Source organism: Brachyhypopomus gauderio, chromosome 18, assembly GCF_052324685.1.
Source record: "Brachyhypopomus gauderio isolate BG-103 chromosome 18, BGAUD_0.2, whole genome shotgun sequence".
Classification (NCBI taxonomy): Eukaryota; Metazoa; Chordata; class Actinopteri; order Gymnotiformes; family Hypopomidae; genus Brachyhypopomus; species Brachyhypopomus gauderio.
The window spans coordinates 3,556,905-3,579,536 of NC_135228.1; the positions used below are offsets into that span (position 1 = coordinate 3,556,905).

General features: G+C 47.5%; 1 protein-coding gene across 13 annotated transcripts in view; it reads right to left on the reverse strand.

Annotated features, from left to right (window-relative positions):
- The window catches only part of lhfpl2a (LHFPL tetraspan subfamily member 2a), a 43,095-nt gene extending 21,093 nt beyond the window's left edge, over nt 1-22,002 (reverse strand). The window contains exons 1-4 of one of the 13 annotated variants that reach the window (XM_076980201.1): nt 21,803-22,002; nt 11,638-11,699; nt 7,779-7,836; nt 6,276-6,381 (exon numbers count right to left, since the gene is read on the reverse strand). The gene's annotated coding sequence lies outside the window, so the exon portion shown is untranslated. Of the gene's footprint in view, nt 1-6,275; nt 6,382-7,778; nt 7,837-11,637; nt 11,700-21,466; nt 21,675-21,791 lie in introns of all 13 variants that reach the window. The other 12 variants (XM_076980199.1, XM_076980200.1, XM_076980197.1 and 9 more) reach the window with 12 other exon arrangements.
- Nucleotides 22,003-22,632: the final 630 nt, after the last annotated feature.

Here is a 22,632-nt window from a genome sequence, read left to right on the forward strand (position 1 = left end):
TTCACTCTGTGTCCACTAACCGTACGCTTGTTAGAACTGTTCAGTGTGACTCTATTAATAAGCACCTTAGCGGGAGAGGAAGAATGACCTTAGCAAACAGGGAGCTGGAAGGTTTACTGACGGCCATCTGCAGAATGGACACACCTTCTTTGACCTCAACACTATGAGTTGAGAACAGTGTACGAGTGTATAGACAAATAATTATCAGACTTTAAACATTTGTCAGACTTTAAGAATTCACCCTTTAATCTGCTTGTGTCTTCCCAGATCGACTGTCATGACTTTATCAGATAGAGAACTGATATTGTTCAGGTCTGGAGACAGAGACACAGGCCAGGCAGCCAGTTCAAAGAAGAACGCAAGAACACCCACCCACATACCCACATACACCCACACCCACCCACCTACACACCCCCACACTTACATCCACACCCCCACACATACACCAACACACACCCACATACCCACATACACCCACACCCACCCACCTACACACCCCCACACTTACATCCACACCCCCACACATACACCAACACCCACCCACATACCCACATACACCCACACCCACCCACCTACACACCCCCACACTTACATCCACACCCCCACACATACACCAACACCCACCCACATACCCACATACACCCACACCCACCCACCTACACACCCCCACACTTACATCCACACCCCCACACATACACCAACACCCACCCACATACCCACATACACCCACACCCACCCACCTACACACCCCCACACTTACATCCACACCCCCACACATACACCAACACCCACCCACATACCCACATACACCCACACCCACCCACCTACACACCCCCACACTTACATCCACACCCCCATACATACACCAACACCCACCCACATACCCACATACACCCACACCCACCCACCTACACACCCCCACACTTACATCCACACCCCCACACATACACCAACATACACCCACATACCCACATACACCCACACCCACCCACCTACACACCCCCACACTTACATCCACACCCCAGTCATGGCCTGGTGTTAGGGAACTGGTCTTGTGACCGGAGGGTTGTGGGTTTGATTCCCAGACAGGCCATGACTGAGGTGCCCTTGAGCAAGGCACCTAACCCCAACTGCTCCCCGGGCGCCGGGCTAGGGCTGCCCACCGCTCTGGGCACGTGTGATCCACAGCCCCCTAGTAATCACTAGTGTGTGTGTGTGTGTGTGTGTGTGTGTGTGTGTGTGTGTGTGTGTGTGTGTGTGTGTTCTAACTGCACAGATGGGTCTAAAAGCAGAGGACAAATTTCGATTGCGGTGAAAAATCACAATTGACAAAAATATGGCACACTTTACACCCACACCCACCCACATACACAACCCCACACATACTAACACCCACCCAAACTCACCCACCCACACACATCCACCCACCCAAACCAAACCCACCTACCCAGACCCACCCACGAATATGCACACACACACACACACACACACACACACACACACACACACACACACTCACTCAGGCGCCAGTCTATCCTCCCTGATACACACATCTAAAGTTTAAAAGGGCTCCAGAGGGACGGAGAGAGTGCAGGGGAGGGGAGGAGAAGAGATCCTCGCCACACCAGAGACAAACTACAGCAGGGAGTCTGGGGGGCAGCGGCTGTCAGTGTGGAGGGCGTGCGAGGTGAGGTATGTGAGGTGAGGTGAAGCGTGTGAGGTGAGGCGTGTGAGGTGAGGTGTGTGAGGTGAGGTGTGTGAGGTGAAGCGTGTGAGGTGAGGCATGTGAGGTGAAGCGTGTGAGGTGAGTGAGGTGAAGCGTGTGAGGTGAGGCGTGTGAGGTGAGGCGTGTGAGGTGAGGTGTGTGAGGTGAGGTGTGCGAGGTGAGGTGAGGTGAAGCGTGTGAGGTAAGGTGTGTGAGGTGAGGCGTGCGAGGTGAGGTGAAGCGTGTGAGGTGAGGCGTGTGAGGTGAGGCGTGTGAGGTGAGGTGAAGCGTGTGAGGTGAGGTGAAGCGTGTGAGGTAAGGCATGTGAGGTGAGGTGAGGCGTGTGAGGTGAAGCGTGTGAGGTGAGGCGTGTGAGGTGAGGTGAGGTGTGTGAGGTGAAGCGTGTGAGGTGAAGCGTGTGAGGTGAGGTGTGTGAGGTGAGGTGAGGCGTGTGAGGTGAAGCGTGTGAGGTGAGGCGTGTGAGGTGAGGTGAAGCGTGTGAGGTGAGGCGTGTGAGGTGAGGCGTGCGAAGCCGCTGAACCGACCCTAGTCCAGACAAGCACGACAACAACAGAGATACATGATGAATTATACACACAAACACGAGTCACACACAACTGGGGGGAGACAGAGGGAGTGTGGGAAGCAGAGCACACCGTGTGACCTGAACCAAAGACCGGTGACGAGATGACTCCCCACAAGACTACCGCACTACCGCGAGCACACACGTACAAGACATGTAAACTCAGAGCATGGAAACAAAAACAAGAAAGGAGGATGTGTGTGTGTGTGTGTGTGTGTGTGTGTGTGTGTGTGTGTGTGTGTGTGTGTGTGTGTGTGTGTGTGTGTGTGTCTGTGCGCGTGTGCGTGCATATGTGTGTAAGTTAGTGGAGGAGTGTTTGTGTGTGTGTCAGTGTGTGTTAGCGGGGGAGTGTGTGTGTCTGTATGTGTGTGTGTGTGTGTGTGTGAGGGGTGAGAGGGGTTATGTTTTCTTCTTTCTCCCTGCAAACTGCATTTCCTCATCATATGAAACAGCTAAACAAAAGCAGACCACACACCCACACTAACACCCCCCCCCCCCCACACACTCCCCCACTAACACACCCCCCCACACACACACACATCCGGGCCAAGGTGAAGGTGTCGGCAGACATATCTCAGCTGAACACACTCCCCATGTTTGCTGCTCCCCACTAAGAGTGGCCGCTCCGGCTGTAAGCTCCGCCCTCCCCTGACAAACAAACCTCCCCAGCACACTGCTCTGGGATCAGTGGCAAAAACCATGGTACCATCTCCACCTCCCTCTACCTCACACCTGTCTCACATCCACCCCCTCCTCCCCCACCCCCGGGGGTCTTAACACACAGCCATCACAGGGATCCTGTTTACACAGCCTGTGCTACAGTCCTGTTAGTGATACTGCAGGGTTATCTGCAGCCCCCACGCGTGCTTCACAACACATTTGTTAGTGGGTCCTGATTGCAGCCATCATGAGACTGTAATAAAATTTGGATCTGCGTTAGGGGTTTCACAGCAGGGGGGAGGAGTCAGCTCAGTGGTGTGGGGACAGAACGCCCCATCAGCAGGGAACCGCACCCCCGCCTCTAACGTTATTTAATTTGTTGGGACAAAACAAACGCCCCTTTCCTTTCATCTATTTGTACAGCCAATCCCTGAAGTAAAATATCTGTAAAAATCAAATAAGACCATGAGTGATTAACAGTTGACCCAGTTAACCCAGTGGGAAAGACAGATACTGAACTGGGGCACACTGGGCATTTAAATCCAATGGATTATGGTTAAATTATATATATATATATATATATATATATATATATAATTATGTGTTATTTTCATTGATTTGGCATCTGATGACTTTTGACTGGTAGTGTGTATATGTACACACAGACACACAGACAGACAGACAGACATACACACACACACACACACACACACACACACACACACACATCAATGCTGTTCTTTGTGTTTCCACTTTCATGTCAGTTCAGATGAATCATTTTCTCCTTAAATAACAGACAGGGGACATAAACAAGGCAGACTCTGGAGAACTCGAGTCATCCGAATCACAGAAACACCGTAAAATCAGACCGGCTGAAATGACTGCTGGTAGTTTCAACCCGCACGAACCTACAGGAAGGGGAGAAAGGGCGTTTGGATACTGAGGTCACATTCAGCCCTTTGACAATAAACACACAGAGAGCACAGATATGTGAGTCCATAAACAAAGGAAGCTGATCTCAGAACAGTAAATCATAACGTAACATCGCAGGGTTCAAAGTTGTGGTCCACATTCATCGATTTAAGGAGAATGAAGTTCAGAGAACCCTTCACTCCAAAATAAACAGAGTTCAGTTTTGCTTCGTTCCCACCACCAAAGTTCTGATTGTGGGCCTGCGCTTGTGCTGGAGAAGTGCTGATCCTGGATCAGGTGTTCCTGTGGTTCTGCTATATCAGTACTGATCCTGGATCAGGCAATCAAGGCGTATCAGTATGGCAATATCAGTTGGATCAATGCCCAAGGAAAACAAGTAGCTCATATATTTATAGATAAATAACCGAACAGAGTTATATATGTTTATATGTACACAAACTGGGTGATAACTCAACTCTCAACACACACACACACACACACACACACACAAAGACTGATCCACTCACACACTTCACTGAGGGCCCTTCAGGCAGGAAGCTGTAGCTCATCTACTATGAGTCCCATAATCTTACAGCAGGACCACTGACGGCTCTTATACAGAAACTTAAAGCATTTTTCACACAGAGCCTCTGTTATGTGCACCCATTAACAGCCCCTCTTTAAGCCTCTGAACTACCCCCCTGCCCCAAGGGGTCAAAGAGTCACCCGACCAGCCCCTGCAGACGCACTGAAACCGCTGACTGGAACAAATGTCCCTCAAACAGCCACACATAAAAGCAGGTCATAAATATTTGGAGGAAAAAAGTGACAGTGAAGTAACGCTAATTAATTTTTCGCTCAGTAAAACTCAGGGAGAATAATCCTAAAAATGTGTAAATTTTAAAAGTTAACTAAGAGAAACATCAAACAGAGAAACACTACCGAGGTGGACCAGGTGAATGTCTTGAAACTACTTAGAACAGCGTCCTGAACTGTGTTGCAGTCCTGAACCTAGAAAGAATAACATCCAAGACCGGGTCAGTGTCCCAAACCTGTCCTGTTTTTCGGTCAACACACCATACTTTACATCCACTGTAAAGGCATTTACGAGCCTGTAACCATTGTTTCTGTATTCTGTATGTGATGACCAAATTAATTAAAAATAAAAAGATAATTTAAAATAAATCTTTAAAATAAAATAAATGGAAGGCAGTCAACTTAGTGTGAGACAGACAGACAGGGTAGTGTGAGATACAGTCAGGGTAGTGTGAGACAGTCAGGGTAGTGTGAGACAGACAGGGTAGTGTGAGACAGACAGGTTAGTGTGAGACAGACAGTCAGGGTAGTGTGAGACAGACAGGGTAGTGTGAGACACACAGGGTAGTGTAAGACAGACAGACAGTCAGGGTAGTGTGAGACAGACAGGGTAGTGTGAGACAGACAGCCAGGGTAGTGTGAGACACACAGGGTAGTGTGAGACAGACAGTCAGGGAAGTGTGAGACAGACAGGGTAGTGTGAGACAGTCAGGGTAGTGTGAGACAGACAGGGTAGTGTGAGACAGTCAGGGTAGTGTGAGACAGACAGACAGGGTAGCGTGAGACAGACAGGGTAGTGTGAGACAGTCAGGGTAGTGTGAGACAGACAGGGTAGTGTGAGACAGTCAGGGTAGTGTGAGACAGATAGACAGGGTAGTGTGAGACAGACAGGGTAGTGTGAGACAGACAGACAGGGTAGTGTGAGACAGACAGGGTAGTGTGAGACAGACAGTCAGGGTAGTGTGAGACAGACAGGGTAGTGTGAGACAGACAGGGTAGTGCTGCTTTCCCCCCACACAATCGAATATTTATTCAAAATCAAATTTGTTTAATCAAATTTTCACAATAGAATGTCTGGTTTTATATTATATATAATCATATTTAGAATACTTGTTGACAGCAGGAAAACACACAGACACACACACACACACACACACACAGACACACACACACACACACACACACACACACACCAGAACCGCCAGACCCCCCCATCTGGAAAACCCCGCCATGAACCGGCTGGCTGCCGGTGAGGGTGCAGGAAGCCCGATCAGAGAAGAGGTCAGAGACAACAGGACGTGAGACGGAGTCCTATTTTCGTCCTGCCCGTTGGGACCCAGGCCCGTGTTTATTGTTGGAGCGGCTTTTCCTTCTTTCAAACAGCCTTGGCAGGTGGGGCCTGAACAATGTCACACACTACCCCGGGTCCCCTGCACCTCGGGGTAGAGCGGCCCGCTGAGTTGAGCGCTGACCTTGGTGGGCGAGTTATGTGTGTGGGTGAGGGATCAGGAAGGGGACGAGTTGTGTATTGGGGTTGTGAGGCATAACTGCATCATTTTATGATCGATTATGAGGCTCAACTAGTCACTGTCCACCTACCGGTGCAGGTGATGGGCTGAGTGGGCGGAGTTTCAGCAGGCTTCCTGTGGTTCCGTTAGCAGTGGTCTCTCTCCTGCTCACCGCCACGTCCTGGGGGCTCGGCCTGCTGGGGAAACACAGGAGGAATCTTCAGCTCCAGCAGAGCTTTGTGCTCAATCACCAACCCACAGACTCCCATGGTCCTCAGCTCACTGGTCAGGAACCTCCACAGGCCTGGCCTGCTGCCAACAATATGATTCCAACTAAAACTCTGACACACACACATACTCACTCTCTCTCTCACTCTCTCTCTCTCTCTCTCTCTCTCTCCATCCGTCTCTCCCTCCCTCTCCCCCTCCCCTTTCATTCTCTCCTCCATCCTCCCCCCCTTGGTTTCCCAGGAGTGGGGTGAGTCCAGGTGGTGTGTGGTTGTAGTGGGTGGAGAAGAGACGGGGTGCATGCCCAGCTCCATGAAACAGCGGCCCCAGTAGGGAGGGGGGTGTTTGACCGGCTACGCTGTGTGTCTTTATAAAAATAAAACTGCAATCTCTGCAGTCAGTGTGTAACAGGAGTATGGATCCTTCACAAAGAGCCATTGTGTTCATCTCTTCCCCCGGAGTCCGGCTGGCTCGCTCCATGAGTCTGTGAGTGTGTGAGGATGGGGGGGGGGGGGTCGGCATGACTGCACACACACACACACACACACACGCTGCCCGCTACACTGCACTCACAGCGACACCTACCATCAATACTTCAAGAACCACTCAGACCCCAGATCAATGCCTACAAACCACACACTCTTCACAGCACACGTCACACCAGCAGAGAAGAGGAAGACAGAGAGGAAGACAGAGAGGAAGACAGAGAGACGTGATGATGGCTGGAAGCAGTCTCGGAATACTAAATAAACTGATTTTAAAGTACCAAATGATCCGGTGTGGACGAGGAGTGTCATCTGTAATACGACGGTGATCTGTACAGAACAGCAGCATGAAGACTTTCTGTGTCTAACTGTTGGCACATTCTGATGGATGGTGTTTCATAGACAAATAGTTGTATTTTTATCTTCATGTATATCTTTTTACATCTGGTGTTGTCACAGAGCAGTTTTAATAAGAACATGGGGTCCTAAAGAGCACAACATGGCTACAGTGGTGAGGAAAAACACCTCATAAAAAGTCCTGACATCCATTTCCAATCATAAAATTACAGACATTACAAATGACAACTGTTCTCTACCACAAAACACACACACACACACACACACACACACACACACACACACACACACACACACACAAGCAAGCATAAACAAACCTGCACCTGCACACACAGATATGAGAAGTAGCCCCTCAATGCAACAGGAAGAGAAAGACATGAATATTAAAGCCTCACTGAGCAAATGGAGGGAGTGAGAGTGAGAAGGACAGAGAGAAAAAAGAAAGACAGAAAGAGTTTGTGAGAGAGAAAAGAAACACAAAAAGAGTGAGAAATCACAGTATGTGTGAGAGAGAGAGACCTTACCTCTGAGGGCTCCATGAATGATTTTCAAGCTGTTTTCTAACAGCAGGGCAAAAGCCAGCTAATGCAGAAGAATCACACACACACACACACACACACACACACACACATACACACACACACACACACACACACACTCACACACATACACACACACACACACACACACACACACACACACACACACACACACACAGAGTGCTGTGTGAATAGCACAAAGGACTTCACTTAGATATGGAACAGGCAGACAAGAGTATCCGTAGAAAAGGAAATGAAGAAAATAGAAAGAAAAAGAAAGAAAGAAAAAGAAAGAAAGAAAGAAAGACTTAAAAGAAACTGGTGACAGGAAGAATGATGGTTAGAAAGGGAAAGGAACAAAAGAAAGGGACAGAGAGAGAGAGAGAGAGAGAGGGAATGAGTGTGTGTGTGTGTGTGTGTGTGTGTGAGAGAGAGAGAGAGAGAGAGGGAGGGAGCGAGTGTGTGTGAGAGAGAGTGATTGAGGAAGAGGGAGGGAATGAATGAGGGCGATATTATGGGAGAGAGAGAGAGAGAGAGAGAGAGAGAGGGAGACCCTGATCTCCACATGTGCTCTTTAGCAGGACTTTAATGAGAGGTATCTGAGCATACTCTAAAGAGTTACATACACACACACACACACACACACACACACACACACACACACACACACACACACACATACACACACCCCTCTCCTTCCCATGAAACTGCCACAACCCTGTTCCAATGTCTATAACAGCTCCTAGTACTTCCATTACAGTCTGACATTTCAGGTAGAAAGGTCTCACAACCTTCCCAGAGTTTCAATGTTTAAAACTGTTCTTAAACAATGGAGAGACAAATAAATAGAGAGAGGGAGATAGAGAGAGAAAAAGAGTGAAAGGAATTAAAAGACAGACAGAGAGAATCAGAGACAGAGCATAATGAGGGAGAAAGAGACAGAAAAAAGAGACAGATGGCAATGGGAAAGAGACAAGAGTACTGAGAGCGAAAGCTGAGAGAGAGACAGACAGTAGTGAGAGAGAGACAGACAGTAGTGAAACAAAGAGAACTCAGTTCAGCGTCAGCAGCAGATCAAAGACAGTGAGAAGGCCTTCCAGAACCTTCCATTCAGAGCCACAGCAGTGAGGAGGCCTTCCAGAACCTTCCATTCAGAGCCACAGCAGTAAGGAGGCCTTCCAGAACCTTCCATTCAGAGCCACAGCAGTGAGGAGGCCTTCCAGAACCTTCCATTCAGAGCCACAGCAGTAAGGAGGCCTTCCAGAACCTTCCATTCAGAGCCACAGCAGTGTGGAAGCCTTCCAGAACCTTCCATTCAGAGCCACAGCAGTAAGGATGCCTTCCAGAACCTTCCAATCAGAGCCACAGCAGTGTGGAAGCCTTCCAGAACCTTCCATTCAGAGCCACAGCAGTGTGGAAGCCTTCCAGAACCTTTCATTCAGAGTCACAGGAGTAAGGAAGCCTTCCAGAACCTTCCATTCAGAGCCACAGCAGTGTGGAAGCCTTCCAGAACCTTTCATTCAGAGCCACAGCAGTAAGGATGCCTTCCAGAACCTTCCATTCAGAGCCACAGCAGTGTGGAAGCCTTCCAGAACCATTCATTCAGAGCCACAGGAGTAAGGAAGCCTTCCAGAACCTTCCATTCAGAGCCACAGCAGTGTGGAAGCCTTCCAGAACCTTCCATTCAGAGCCACAGCAGTATTGAAGCCTTCCAGAACCTTCCATTCAGAGCCACAGCAGTATCGAAGCCTTCCAGAACCTTCCATTCAGAGCCACAGCAGTGTTGAAGCCTTCCAGAACCTTCCATTCAGAGCCACAGCAGTGTGGAAGCCTTCCAGAACCTTCCATTCAGAGCCACAGCAGTGTGGAAGCCTTCCAGAACCTTCCATTCAGAGCCACAGCAGTGAGGAGGCCTTCCAGAACCTTCCATTCAGAGCCACAGCAGTGTTGAAGCCTTCCAGAACCTTCCATTCAGAGCCACAGCAGTGTGGAAGCCTTCCAGAACCTTCCAATCACAGCCACAGCAGTGAGGTGGCCTTCCAGAACCTTCCATTCAGAGCCACAGCAGTGAGGTGGCCTTCCAGAACCTTCCATTCAGAGCCACAGCAGTGAGGAGGCCTTCCAGAACCTTCCATTCAGAGCCACAGCAGTGTTGAAGCCTTCCAGAACCTTCCATTCAGAGCCACAGCAGTGTGGAAGCCTTCCAGAACCTTCCAATCACAGCCAGGGTAGCCATGCTGCCTTTGCTGCCTTCTCCACCTCTTTGCGGCCTTCTCTACATCTGCACTCTTTCTTTTCTCTCTCCCTCTCTAGCCCTCTTTCACTTCTCCTGCCTTCATCTTTTGCCCTCCTTTCTGTGAGGTTTATACATAATGAGCACACACACACACACATGCAGAAGCAAAAGTAAATGAACACACACACACACACATCTGCAAACAGAATCACTGCCTCACAGATGGACAGGCCATGAGTTAAGGAATCCAAACCTTCAGAGGTTGTTTTATTCAAATGAGAGAAAGTATAAAAAAGGATGCATTCAGCTCAATGCACTTGTGAAATGACAACTGATATTTATGCCAACACACACACACCACACCCCTACACACACATGCACACGCACACACACACACACACACACACACACACACACACACACAGACAGACAGCTATTCCTGTTAAAGGGATGCGGTACACCCCCTTAGGTCATTAGTGGAATTACAGAAGTGTCCAAAACTATAATTAAAATTTTAAAATTGCTGTGTGTCTGTGTCTGTGTGCCTGCAGACCATACACCAGGCATGACATCATCATCATCATCATCATCATCACAGCTGACTCATGTAGCCACATAGCAGGACCTCGGCAGGACCATCCTGCTTGATGCCTGATCAAAAATAACCCAACTTAAGCACAGCCTTAGGAGAGGAACATTACGCTTATACAACATCCTTATATGGCAGCCGTATACTGTTATAAAACCAGCACTACAGCTCTGTATCACACACCAGAGGAAGAGTGAACTATGTCAGCTCTGTATCACACACCAGAGGAAGAGTGAACTATGTCAGCTCAGTATCACACACCAGAGGAAGAGTGAACTATGTCAGAGGGTGCAGGACACAAATCACAGGGGTGACCAACCTGCTTAGATAATCTCACAGGTGGAGGAAGGCCAGCTGGAGTTCTGGTGAGACCAGTCCTGACCACAAGTCAACACTCTGTGAAGCCCAGCCAATCACTGGAGTTCTGGTGAGACCAGTCCTGACCACAAGTCAACACTCTGTGTAGCCCAGCCAATCACTGGAGTTCTGGTGAGACCAGTCCTGACCACAAGTCAACACTCTGTGTAGCCCAGCCAATCACTGGAGTTCTGGTGAGACCAGTCCTGACCACAAGTCAACACTCTGTGAAGCCCAGCCAATCACTGGAGTTCTGGTGAGACCAGTCCTGACCACAAGTCAACACTCTGTGAAGCCCAGCCAATCACTGGAGTTCTGGTGAGACCAGTCCTGACCACAAGTCAACACTCTGTGAAGCCCAGCCAATCACTGGAGTTCTGGTGAGACCAGTTCTGACCACAGGTCAACACTCTGTGAAGCCCAGCCAATCACAGGAGTTCTGATGAGACCAGTCCTGACCACAGGTCAACACTCTGTAAAGCTCAGCCAATCACTGCCAGCCTCTAAGAAAGTCACACAAGCCACTTCCTGGTCTCACACTACACCAGACGTCCAGTCAGACACAGCGGTGTGCTAATGCATCTGGCACATGGATCAGGACTGTGTGTGTGTGTATGTGTGTGTGTGTGTGTGTGTGTGTGTGTGTGTGTGTGTATACGTACGTGTGAAAGAAATGCAGGAACCGAAGGAAAACACCTGAACGCCTTCACAACGGGTATTTCCTCTGGGATTATGATGAAAAACAGAGGCAGCACATGTGAGAGAGTGAGAAAAATGGAGATGGAGAGAGAGAAAGAGGGAGAAGAAAAGGAAGAGAGAGAGAGAGCATTCATATGTAGGTGAGTGTTAGGTAAACAAGACCCAGAAGCGTCTCAGATTAGCTCATCATAACACATAATTCACAGTGCCCCAGTAGACATGCAAAGGTTGAGAGGAACTTTTCATAAAAGTATGAATATATGCACAACATATATACATATATAATATAAGTATATAAGTGTACAAACTAAACCTATAATGCACAATTGATCCCTGTAATCACTCTGTCCTCATTATCACAACATATATACATATATAAGTATATAAGTGTACAAACTAAACCTATAATGCACAATTGATCCCTGTAATCACTCTGTCCTCATTATCAAGTAAATAAAAAATCTGCGAAATGTCCATGGTTAAAAAAAAAGAAAAAAGCAAAAATAAAACATATTTTTATTCCTAAATACGTTGCACAGGCAACAGAGAAAGGATTTCAACTAAAGAGATTTTGAGGGATTTTTTTCCAAGACTGAAGTACACTGAAACTCTGGCAGAAGCTGGAATTCAGCCTCTGCTCAATCGTTTACGGTGTTAGTGTGTACTGTTCAAACACCCAGCGACAGAATCATCAGCTTCATATTTCTTGTTTTTCTGCTCTACAACTGACCACAGAGGGCTTCTCATAACACAGACACAATCACAATAAAAAAAAGCTCATATGAGTTTGTCTCATAACACGCAGTGTAAACACAATCATAATAAGACTGGTTCACTGTGGTCTCCCCTGTCTGATCCTGGACAGGCGTTCACACACCTGGGATTTAGATCCGCACCAGCAATACTGAAGGGGTTTCTCAATCACACTGAATTCTAATTTAAATCTTTTGGAATAGCAATTTTACATGTGAGAAAGCAAGTTTGTAGAAACCTTAACAAATCCTGCATTAACACTACAAGTGTAGATGAAGTTAGCAGGAACTCCAGAAAACCGTGACTTTGCGTTCCATCATTGTTGGAATCATTCTGACAGGACAGAACTGCACAACAGAACGGGACAGAACAGGACATAACTGGACAGAACAGGACATAACTGCAGAACGGGACAGAACGGGACATATCAGGACAGAACAGGACATAACTGCAGAACGGGACAGAACGGGACATATCAGGACATAACTGAAGAACAGAATGGGACAGAACAGGACATAACTGCAGAACAGGACATAACTGCAGAACGGGACAGAACGGGACATATCAGGACATAACTGAAGAACAGAATGGGACAGAACAGGACATAACTGCAGAACAGGACAGAACAGGACATAACTGCAGAACGGGACAGAACGGGACATATCAGGACATAACTGAAGAACAGAATGGGACAGAACAGGACAGAACTGCACAACAGAATGGGACAGAACTGCAGTGATATGGAACATAAGACAAGCACGGAATCTCCTCATTAGCAGCCAGTGAGCCCAGAAAATGGGCCGGAACATATGTTAGCATTCCACACAGACACTAAGCCCTGGATATGGGGGGTAGAGAGGAGGGGAGACGGGGGTCTGACAGGGGCAGAAGGGGTTGTAGGCAGGGGGCAGGAGGGGAGATGGGGTATAGAGAGAGGCAGGAGGGGAGACAGGGGTCTCATACATTAAACATGCAGCTCTATAAAATAAACAAGAATAGCCATCTGCTAAGGTCCCGGGCAGACGGAGAGGACCCAAGAGAGAGGGCAGATGTCCGAGCTCTGCAGCTGCCCTGCACACTGCTGGACCTCATGGCTGAGCAGTGAATCAAAGGGACTCCACACCCCCACCCCCACCCACCCCTCCACATTATCTCCCTTTCGTCTCTCTCACTTCCTCTGTCATTATTTTCTCATCCCCCCGTCCCCTCCCACTGGCTATCTTTGAATCTACACATCTATTCAGTGACAGTAATCTTCTGTACATCTCACTGTATCTCTCTATCTCTCTCTGTCTGTGCATTCAAGTCTTTCGCATAGCACACTCTCTCTTCTTCTTTCTCCGGGTGTTCGAATCTTACACAACTCATTCTCCTGTGGGTGTGTGTGTGTGTGTGTGTGTGTGTGTGTGTGTGTGTGTGTGTGTGTGTGAGAGAGAGAGAGAGAGAGTTACGATCTAACACAGCATGTACATGCAGTTATGGGGAAACCCAGCACCCTGCAGTCCTGAACTGTGTCACTGGTGTTCTGGGGCTCTGGAGAAAACCGTGAAGATCCAGTCTGCCTCTAGAACCCGTTCTACAGACCCTTTGCATCAATCATCGGCTGACAGAGGGAGCAAGCTGAAACAGTAAATCAAAGGTTAGCAAATGATTACAGCATAAGCACAACCAGGCCCTTCAGAGGCCGTTATTCACCTCCTCAGATGTGGGTGAACAGATACACCTAGCAGGGTCAAGGCCAGGAGAGTAGCTGCCAGAAGCCAGCAGGATTAACCCTAACCCCTAATGCCAACATCAGCTCTTTCACCTCACCCCAGTTCCACTGCACCGTCAGCGGTTTACCGCCCACCTCGGGCCTCCCAGCCAATCACCTCCTTCCTGTCCAGCAGTGGGTGGGGTGCAGAGGTCAGAGACAGGCATTCGTTGGACCCTGGTGCCCAAGGCTTCCTCTTAGAGACACGGAGCCCTGGAGATGAAATAACTAACACTGCAGTGCACCAATCACAAGCAAGACAACTGCAGGAGGCTCTGATCATATCTGACTACATTTGGATATGATCAGAGTGATGGATTGATGCCTATGGAAAACAGTAGGGGGTTGGAGAGGTGTATGGAACGTTAGAGAGATGGAGAGATGGTTGGAGAAGTGGAGACGGTTGTGAAGGGTCAGAGAGGTTTAGAGCTGGAGAGAATATTGGAGAGGTACAGAAAGAGTTGGAGAGGTTTATAGAGGGCTAGAAAATAGAGGGAGCATTAGAGAGGTGGAGAGAGGATTAGAAAGGTGTAGAGAGGATTAAAGAGGTGGGGGAGGATTAGAGAGTTAGGTGGAGGGGTGGAGAGATGGAAGTTGTAGGGAATAAAGGCCTAGAAATACAGGTTGGTCAGGACTCAGCCTGAACACAAACCACTCAGCCTGGACACAAACACTGTCTGAATACAAATTCCAGACAGCCAGTACTGTTTATTGGTCCAAAAGCCACTATGGAAAATGTATTTTGGGAGTTTGGTAGATGGTGCCAAGGTCAAAGAAACAGACCACTCCTCCATCACACAGACCACTCCTCCATCACATAGACCACTCCTCCATCACACAGACCACTCCTCCATCATATAAACCACTCCTCCATCACAAGACCACTCCTCCATCATATAGACCACTCCTCCATCACACAGACCACTCCTCCAACCAATAGACCACTCCTCCATCACAAGACCACTCCTCCATCATATAGACCACTCCTCCATCATATAGACCACTCCTCCATCACACAGACCACTCCTCCATCATATAGACCACTCCTCCATCACATAGACCACACCTCCATCATATAGACCACTCCTCCATCACACAGACCACTCCTCCATCACAGTGACCACTCCTCCATCATATAGACCACTCCTCCATCACATAGACCACTCCTCCATCACACTGACCACTCCTCCATCACATAGACCACTCTTCCATCACACTGACCACTCCTCCATCACATAGACCACTCCTCCATCATAGACCACTCCTCCATCACACTGACCACTCCTTCATCACATAGACCACTCCTCTATCACATAGACCACTCCTCCATCACATAGACCACTCCTCCATCACACTGACCACTCCTCCATCACATAGACCACTCCTCCATCACACTGACCACTCCTTCATCACATAGACCACTCCTTCATCACATAGACCACTCCTCCATCACATAGACCACTCCTCTATCACATAGACCACTCCTCCATCACACTGACCACTCCTCCATCACATAGACCACTCCTCCATCACACTGACCACTCATTCATCACATAGACCACTCCTCTATCACATAGACCACTCCTCCATCACATAGACCACTCCTCTATCACATAGACCACTCCTCCATCACACTGACCACTCCTCCATCACATAGACCACTCCTCCATCACATAGACCACTCCTCCATCCCATAGACCACTCCTCCATCACACTGACTGCTACTCCACACAAACACATACAGCAGGAAACGATCACAGCATCAGCACACATGGAAACAGGACGGGTTCCACATCAAAGGAATGCGTTTACACCAGAAAAGCCTGAGGTTGATTTAATCATTTGATGGCCTGAGGTGGAGTTAGAACCAAGAGGAAGAGAAGCAGAAACTGAAGCTCTGGACGAGAGTAGCATGTGCAGTTTGATGTGTTTCATCCCTCTCTTATCGTCACAGACGCGTATCAGATTACATCTGTGTTTTTTCTCCCTCCCTGTGTGTTGTCTTAGGCAGGACTTGCTCTTGAACACACGTGAGTATCAGACAGGGCATCTTCATTTACCTGTCTGACTGACGCTAGGACAGACAGGAAATGATCCACACATCTGTATGGGGTTTGTAGTGTATGTAGTGTCCTGCACAGCTACTGACCTGAAGCCAATCACAGAGAATATTCGCATATGTAAATGTGTGTGTGGTCCATACTTGTATAAACTCGTACCATAAGGTATGTGTTGTGTGGTTATAAGCACTAGTGGAGTGTGTGCAACTCAGTGTCAATGTGTCAGAGTCTGTCCCAATTTAATTACAACATTCTTCATCACCCCTGAGTAAAAAATACACAAGACTACATGAGCATGTACACACACACACACACACACACACACACACACACACACACACACAAAGACACACTATTTGGCTACAGGTCATAAAGATGGATGATTCATGCGGGATGTCAAAATACTACAGGACTTCTCCGCACATCTGCCAGGCTTCTTGAAAACAGTCGTGATGACGATGAAGATGACAATCTATTATGTAAAAGGTTAACAGGTTGCCTTGGTGACAATGAAAGCCCAGTACAACAATGTCTGAGTCACTGTAGGCTGCTCTGTGGTAAAGCTGTGTGGTCTTTCCATTACTAACCACAACACAGTGGCCAATGGCATGAGGAACATGCACACTGGCCAATAAGGAGAAAAGCAACATTCACAGTGGGCAATGGTGTGAGGATCAACCTTCACTGTGTCCAATGGTGTGAAGATCAACTTTCACAGTGGCCAATGATGTGAGAACTGACTGGCATGGCGTGACCAATGGCATGGCCAACTTTACAATAACAGCTGTAAATAACACGAAGCTCCTGTACTAATAACGAAACACATGTACTGTAATACTGATAAATAAGTGCAAATGGGAGTGTCTGACAAATACTTTAAATGTAAAATTAAAAAAAGAAACAGGAAAAGAGTGAAGTTGCTACCTGTTGAAATTACACAAACTTAGGGTTAGAGTGCAAAGACTATACCGAGCTGCTAGACGTCATGAAAATAAATCAGCAAAGTCATATTTATACACAGTAAGAAAAACATGTCTCTTCCATAGAGACAATGAAGCACTACAGTAACTCAGAATAAGATTGCCTGCTAAATGCTGTGAATGGAACCGGCACGAATCACTTAACATGCAACTATGTGCTAGTGCATGTGTAACGATCAATGAAGTAAAAATGTGCTAGAACCACATCAGGAACTAGTGGAAAATAAACATCAGATATCCACCACCTGTCCCAGGCTGGGACACTCAAGTTCTGTGATTGGGCTTTATGGCCCCTCATTTACATACAGCTGAGGGCCAGGGGCCCTTGGGGCCTCTTTCAACCAGCCAATCAATGGCCACAAAATAGCAGCATAATATCTGCAACCAAGGCAACCTGGCCTAAGTGGGGAGAGAAAGCCGCTGTGATTTTCTCTGGAACTCCGTTGTACTGAGTACAGCTTTCCATTAAAAACAGTGATCCGCTTTGCCAAAGAATTACTTGTACTGGATCACACAAATGTGCTGAATATAACTAAACATGGAGATCATTTAATACCATATCTGAACATTAAAAACAGAAAAGTGGCCATGGTCTTAAGGTTCTCAGCCAACACATTTTTGATTTTATTTATTTTATTGTTTTTTTTTGCTGTGGAGTTTGAGTGTTTCAAGTATAAAAGATTTAAAATTATTAATGTTTCCTGCACTGATAAATATATTTCAAACTTTAAATTCTTAATTATGTTACTTTATAAAACAGTTTATGTTACAATCATACTCATAACATAACATTTTGATGATTTCATGAGTTTTCACTACAGAAGAATTTCAAATGTGTATTTTACCATGCGGTTTGCAAAATATGCATACCGAACATGGTTTGGCTGCTATTATTTGACAGTATTTAAAGCACGTGGAAAATGTGTGTAAATATTACAGTGATATATACAGTGTAAATATATGGTGTTAGCACTGATGAAGAGCACTAACAGTTTTCTTTCCAGGGGAGCAGAGGGCCTGGAGCTCAGGGTGGCCTTGCAGGGACCACTCTTCAGACAGATTAATAATGCAGGAAGGCTGAGGGGGCCCAGAATACAGCCCTGTTGCACACCCTCCCCAGGGAGGAGGCCCTGCTCTCACAAAGCAAGATAGAAATTGCCGTTAACTGTTCCAACAGAGCCCAGAGGGGGGGCTGGGGAGAATGGGGGGGGGGGGCAGTACACCTCCCCCTGACAGCTTTGCAAATGTCTTATTCCGGTGGAGGAGCCAGTGGTATTCTGCAGGAACACACCCTGCTGCTTTTCACAGAAAGGAACATGCTGGGAGTTTGTGTACCATCCCTTCATACACACAGACACACACAATAACAATAAGAGACCTGTCTTTATAAGTGAAGCTTTTGAAGGATACAGACAGCAGAATTGAGGGGAGCAAGAGTAAAAATGTGCTTAACGTGGCAGTGAGTTACAGGAAGAATGAGAAAGCAAGACAGAGATAAAGGGAAGTGGAAAGGTTATCCAAGCACCGCCTGATCTGATCAGTCTGCATGACTAGAGTACAGCTCATCACACAAACTTCCAGAGGCCCACAACTAGAGGCATGGGGGGAAGGGGTGATCTAGAGAGTGACAGAGTGAGTGAGGGGGTGGCAGAGTGAGGGTGAGAGAGGGGGGGAGAGGGGGAGCTAGAGAGAGATATACAAAGGGGAGTAGAGGAGGATGACACAGGTAGGCACATAAGAAAGAGAGAGAGAGACAGATGAAAAGATAGCATCAGAAGAGGATCTAACTTATAGGGAAAAAAAGTCACACACACTCACAAAGTCCATCACATTTTCAATCAGATCTTTCTTTCCCATTACCACTCTTTTATCAGTCAGTTATTCTCTCCAAAAACTCCATCTGATATCACCTCAAAGTATTTACTCTCTGAGCAATTAAACCTCTGAGTATTTACAAAACATATCCAGGACATTAGAGGAGGCCCCACTGCTGAGGCTTCTGTGACTCTTTGGAATCTACGAGAGACACGGCTGGTTTTAATCCAATCAACCGTGCTCCTTTAGGGAGAATCGGATGGAAAATCTCCACCACGTAATGTGACCCACTTACAACCACTCCTGTTTCAGCAGAACCGGCCGCATCCAGATCCTGTCAGTTTAACTGCCGAAATTTGAATTTTCTTACTGTGGGCGTTCACGCAACTGCTGGAAATCCACATTTCACCCTGCTGAAGTTGACCAAAGCAGAGCTGAGCAGCTTGTGACCGCGTTGATAATTACCAAAAAAGAGGAACACAAAAAGTGCGGAGATAGCTTAGACACGACCTCTGACCTCTTTGATTCAATTAACGTTCCAAACTTCTCTCTATTTCACTGTGGCTCCTGGTTTGGGTTTCAGTTTTACACAAATACACTCACAGACACTCACATACCCACTCACAGAAACACACACGCACGCACACACACCCACACACAGATACAGACACACTCTTGATGGGTGACATTGCTGCTGATATAACAGCAAAGCCTCACAAGTGAATCTCCCTGAAACTGATACTGACACTGTACTGTAAAGGCTAATCTCAGACAGCTGTGTGGGAGTGTGAGCAGCTGTGTGTGTGCTGCGGTTCAACACCACCGTAAAGCAGCCTGGTGCCTTCAGACGGCGATCAGCTGACGCAGGCGTATTATTTTTAAAAAGGAGACGAAGAAGAAGAAGAGACTTGAAGAAAAAAAGAGAAAGGGCTGAACTCGCGGTTGGCGGGGCAGGGTGTGTGGTCTCGGACCAGAGAGGCCCGGGATCATCGCTCTTTATCAGGCATTTCCAGACGGACCGGGGTGGCAGGCGCAGGAGGTTCTCCGACTGCTCTGATTTTTCCGTTCTGTGATACGGCAGCCGCTGAGCTCGGAGGGTTTGAGAGAGGGGAAAATAACCAGCGCCATGAAAGACTCCTCTCCTGGTCCCCATGAAAGATTCTCCTCCTCCTTCTCCTCCTCTCCTGGTCAGCTACATCTCAGGTCAGGCCGGCCCTGTGCTGGCCAAGCCTGGGAGTATGGGCAGGGCTGTGGGCGGGGCTATGTGCGGTGGGAGGGGCCATGGGGGTAGGGAGGGGCTAGGAGAGGTGGGAGGTGCTGGAAAAGGTAATGCTCCACCCTAAATGCGTTCAGTGCCAGGACGCCACCAGCTGCACTTTGTGACCACAAAGCCACTTTATTCTTAGTTTAAAAACATACAGCCCAACGATGACCTAAGTGAAGTCGACAACCTCAAACAGGCCAGAGGCATAAAAGTCAGCAGCCAGGCATTCTGGGATACATACAGTCACACCGCAGTACGGCCCCAGAGTCGCTGCTGTAAAAGGGACAGTGTGTCCACGCTGCCAGAGCCTCAGATGACCTGCGACCTCATTTAAACAAAGGTCATCAGGTTCTGGGGGTTTTGTTTCTCTCTCTTTGCATGAAGACCAGTTTTTAACACTAAAAGCAGTATAATAGAAGTAGCACTTAAAAGACAGAATCTGCAGCCCACAAGAACAACGGGGTGTAACAGGACTTAGAAATGCAAGGAAAAATCAATAACTAATTCAATGAGCAGTGCTTGACTGGGGGGTAATTGTACTTTTCCTCTGCAAACTCAACCCTGCCCCCAATCACAGAGGGGAGGGGGGAAGGGTGACATGGGCTTATCACGTAGGTAGATGCAATTAGTTTGGTAAACAACACCGCAGTTCTACAGAAATGCCTTACCCTGAGAATGCAATTCTTCTGCACGTACAAGAAACTATAATTAATGACCCCTAGGGATGTCCCAAACCACGACTCCCATGCACTCTGATTACAGGTACACGGGTTATTCTGGATACAAAACAAGGTCTCCAGACTGCAACCTAACACGACCCTGTGGAAGTGCGACCAGGGTGCGCTCTGAGGGGCAGATTGATATATTTATGTCCTGGTGATATACGGTTATTCCACCCACTTCAAAGCAGCGGGTCGTCTGTCTCCTGAAGAGGTATCGTTACTCTGATCCAGGTAATATGACAACCCAAATATCAGCCGCGCTGCAAGTTAGTGAGTGAATTAAAGATTACACAGCGAAACCAACCGTTCAAAGTTGTGAGTAAAAGCACATCAACAAACAACAAACTGAGTCAATACGATGTAATCGGATGTAATATGTGTATTATTCTGTCCTCATTCTAAATAAAAGCTTTGACTGCTGCTTCTGATCTGTGTCCAAACCCACCTAGTGCAGCCAGAGGCGCTTAAAGAGGTTAACAGACACACGGTGGGTTTGATGAATAACCTGTGCGTAAAACGGATCTCAAGTCAGCAGCATAAAAACGCGTTGAGAAAACTCGGGGAAAATATTCTCCTGCTTGTCTTGGCAATATCTCTTCAAAAGAAAAGAACACACTGGGCTCCACGACTGTCCTGGTCTTCTGGCAACCTGACTGGGGTTTGAAGAGTAGAAGGACACACACTCAGTACTGACCACTTTAACCTTAAATCTGAAGAAGAACTCCAGAAAGTGGAGGAGAAACCGGCGAATTTCATAAACGGTTACTCACGGAGTACTCACGTCCGTGCACGGTGACCGGGCGAACTTCTGGTGGTCCGCTGAATGGAGTAAACCGGTCGGTCAAAGATCCAGAGACGTGAACGTGTTCGGCGCTCTTCTCGTCTCGCTTTTGAACCCCGTTACTTTCGCGTGAGTGGCGTGTCTTCCTCCCCCCGCGCGCGCTCGGCGGAGCGGAGATCTCGCGCGTTTCTCCGCGTCTCGTGCAGCCTTCGTCCAGATGTGTGACGTTACACACTACCACACGGTGAAAGTGTCCTCGCGCCGTCGTTCCTCAGAGCCAGCCTCAAAATGTCATTTACTCACAATAGTGTACGATTTTGTTTGTTAAAAATCTCTTAAAACTCTTAAAACAAATTACAAAAAAGTTTTTAGAATATTTAAATCTCGCTAAACAAACTATATGAAACAAGTATTTCACTCAGACATCATGAGTGGGTGGAGTGGGCTTCTTAAATCATATTTATCACACAATAAAAACAAACAAAAAAACACCCCAGATCTGAGGGCTCGATCAAATGATTGTGAATTGGAGGAACAGGAGGTGTTGTGTGGTGTATGGTGGTCGGCCCTGACCTCTGTAAACCGCGTCTTTAGCATGTTATGACTGGAATCAAGGCAGTTGGTGGTATGAACAGCTGCGGGAGGCTAGGTGTCTCTCTCCTCACATTACTCCTGTCTGACCCAAACTAACGAACTCAGAAACTGATATGAGATTAGAAGCAGTGCCCTTCGTGCCTGATAATCTTTTTTTAAAGATTCTGGTATGGATGGCTAAAGCCGAAACTTTTCTATGAATTTGAGATTTGACTATGTCTGCATTGTTTAATAAT